General features: G+C 30.2%; 1 non-coding gene across 1 annotated transcript; it reads right to left on the bottom strand.

Moving 5' to 3' along the window:
• Positions 1-2,762: 2,762 nt before the first annotated feature.
• LOC148764631 (small nucleolar RNA R71) lies at positions 2,763-2,868 on the bottom strand. The gene has a single exon (XR_016024394.1). It is a non-coding gene; the product is annotated as a small nucleolar RNA R71 (small nucleolar RNA).
• Between the last annotated feature and the right edge of the window lie 671 nt (positions 2,869-3,539).

The following is a 3,539-nucleotide window of genomic DNA, read 5'->3' as shown; positions in this document are numbered from 1 at the left end:
AATAACTAAAATTTAAGTAAAACATCATAAAATAACTTAACACAATTGAACCCAACATAATAAAATAAAATAAAATAAATAACTAAAAACTCTTAATATTTAAATTAAATCTCAAGAACTTAGACAAAATCATGCAAAATTGTGACCAAATAACTTTATTTTATAGAGTTATCACACCAAAAAAATTAAGATTTTTCTAATCCTCGAGCAAAACATAAAAGTGAAACTAAGATGAAAACAACATAAATGATTAAAGCAATCATAAATAAACAACTAACTAGAGACAAATAACACCAACTCAATGATTTCCATAATTTTCTCAAACTTATATCTATAAATCTCCACTCAAGATAAAATGTAGATATCATTTAAGTCCATGTTTCAATTCAAATGCAAGCTCATTCTCAAATAAATTTTCATGTGTGTGTGCAATCTTTTACAAGGAACATTATAGTTATTCGAATGAATTTATACCAATGCCAAATTTATATTAGTACTAGAAATCCATAGGTTTTCTTTTCATCTCTCTCTCTCCACTGATGTAGACTAATACTAAGTCAAGGATCAATAGGTAATGTATAATTGGGTCAAGGTACGATAAAGGTCACACTAGTAGAAAATTAGGAAACTGTGATGGAAATTTTCTGTCACTTTTCTATCACAGATAATGACTTATAGTGGCAAAATTGTGACGGTTTTATAACAAAATTAATGATAATTTGTTTTTGAGATTTTGTGACAATTTAGGGATGGGTTCCTAACAAAATTATGACGATATTTTAAATTTGTCACTAAATTCGTTACAATTAATTAGGGCACAAAATTTTATCTTGGCATAAAAATTACTAAAAAAATCCTGTGATGGAAACCATTACAAAATTAGGATTCCTTGTTTAGTGAAAAAATTATTGACGGAACTGTGACAGAAATTTAATTCAAGCAACCCGAGTAAATGGCATATGACTAATTTAAGTATTGTTACCGATTATTGTGACAGAATAATCTATCACAAGGATTAGTTTAATTTAATATTATATTTTTATGACAAAAATAGTGATGGATTTGTGATACATAATTTTGAGGGAAAAAAGGCGCTCTGCTAAATTCAAAATAAAATTGGTCGTCACAAATCTATGACTAAAAATCCGTCATGAAAGTTATTTTCAATAATATTTATATAATTTTTTTGAAAGGTACAAAACTTTATTGCAATGTGCCAAAGCTAAAAATAAGTCTTTGGACTTGACTTACAAGAAAATAAAAGCAAGAAAAAAAAACCCTATATAGAATAAGCCCAAAATTAGGGATATTGAAGCCTGAACTACAAAATTTTAATGAGCTTAGATATCATCAAAAACCAACAGCATATATTCAAAACATTGACCTTCATTAAAAAAAAGTCTCATCGAAGCTAAAAAAGAAATTGAAGAATTCAAGAAGATTTGGAGATCAAGATTTCAACTCTTGGGTACCTTTGATCTTTTTGTTGTTTTTTTATTTTCTTGGCTTTGGTTTTGATGATTAAACTTAATTTAATGATGATGTGTGACTTGATGGGGAACTAAATTATTAATCTAAATTATGATTGAACTCAATATGTAGTCTAATTTACTTATCTCTGTTTTGCTTATGTTTGATAGATTAAGTTGTTTAGTTTATTCAGTTCTTAATGCTTCTAATTGCCTAATCTCCAATTAGATTGAATTGAAAATCTAAGTTAAACCTTGTCGAAAAAGATTTAGGTAGACCTAGAATAGAATAGCGTATGAACGAATACACTTAGTTAATTAGGTGGTTTGATTTGCATATAAGGTAGACATACACCTATAAGCTATACGTAGCCAGTATTAGAGCACAAACTTAATGAATTTGTCTATAATTTAATTTGTATAGACATATAGTAAATTAAGTAGGAGAGATATTTTCATGAAAAACTTAACAGAGACTTGTAAATAATTTAGGACTCTAGGTTAGCAACTTAATCCATTAAACTAAGTTAAGAGAGAGAAACAATAATCAGATGAAGTATTGATGGATATCATAATCTTAGGTCTGGTAGTCACTTGAATTTAATAAAATAATTTAGCTTATAGATTTTAGATTAGTTTTAGTTTATTAGTTTTAATTTTAATTTTAATTGTTTGGATAAGATTACAATGTGCTAATTTTAGTACCTAACAATAGGAATCAAAACAATTCTCTGTGGGAACAATACTCTACTTGATCACTATATTACTTGTTAATGATATGTGCACTTTCGTGAGAAATCAATAACAAGTTTTTGGCACCGTTGCCGGGGAGTACAAAAACTTTGGAAAAGACTTTTCGAAAACTTCGAAGGAAAATGAAAATGTTTCTACTCCAAGTAAAACAATGGCTAATCAAAAAAAGGAAGAGACCAAGTCCTTGAGGTATTATGCTGTCCCACGATAACAAAGTCTCCACTCGAGTATCCGAAGACCTCATATTCAAGCCAACAATTTTGAAATTAAGCCATCAATCATTCAGATGATTCAGACTTCTGTTCAGTTAGGGGTTTGCGTAATGATGATCTGAATGCTCATATGGTAAATTTTTTAGAAATTTACCATATGAGCATAATGGTGTTACTCATGATGCCATGAGATTGAGGTTTTTCCCTATTTCATTAAGAGATAAAGCAAAGAGGTGGTTAAATTCGCTTCCTACTAGTTCCACTAATAATTGGGATGATTTTGCTCAAAAATTCTTAACAAAATTCTTCCCACCTGCCAAGACGGAAAAGATGCAAAATGATATCACCTTTTTCATGCAATTTGATTTTGAATCATTATATGAGGCTTGGGAGAGGTATAAGGATTTGATAAAAAGGTGTCCTCACCATGGATTACCTAAGTGGCTGCAAGTTTAGACTTTTTATAATGGTTTGCTGGGACTTTTTAAAACTACCATTGATGCTGCAGCTAGAGGTGCACTTATGAGTAAATCCATTGATGCGGCTTATGATTTGCTTGAAGAAATGGCTTTCAATAACTATCAATGGCCATCTGAAAGATTGGGTACAAGAAATATTGCTGGAGTTCATGAATTGGATGTGATGAATACTTTATCTACATAATTGGCTTCTCTCACAAAGAAAATAGATAAACTAAGTGTTAATGTTGTTCAAAACCCCTTTGTGATCTGTGAATTTTGTGGAAATGGACATTCCAATGACAATTGTCCCATCTATTTTAAATCTTGTCAATTTGTTGGAAATAGGCAACAAAATAATCCCTATTCCAACACTTATAATCTTCGTTGGAGGAATCATCATAATTTCTCATGGAGCAACAACCAAGATTCTTGATCAACATCTAAGTCAAATTTTCCTCCTAGATTTCCATCTAAAGCACCCATGCTAGAGAAAAAGCCTTCAATGGAAGAGATGTTCATGCAATACACGATAAAGACTGATGCATTCATTCAAAGTCAAACAACATCAATAAGAAATCTTGAGACACAAGTGGGCCAACTTGCTAATGCTCTAAATAACAAACCTCATGGCTCTTTACCAAGTG

The sequence above is a fragment of the Theobroma cacao genome, chromosome 1, assembly GCF_053813885.1.
Source record: "Theobroma cacao isolate CCN51 chromosome 1, ASM5381388v1, whole genome shotgun sequence".
In the NCBI taxonomy this organism is placed as follows: Eukaryota; Viridiplantae; Streptophyta; class Magnoliopsida; order Malvales; family Malvaceae; genus Theobroma; species Theobroma cacao.
Note: the sequence above shows the minus strand (reverse complement) of the source record. Positions and strands in the feature narration are given on the sequence as shown.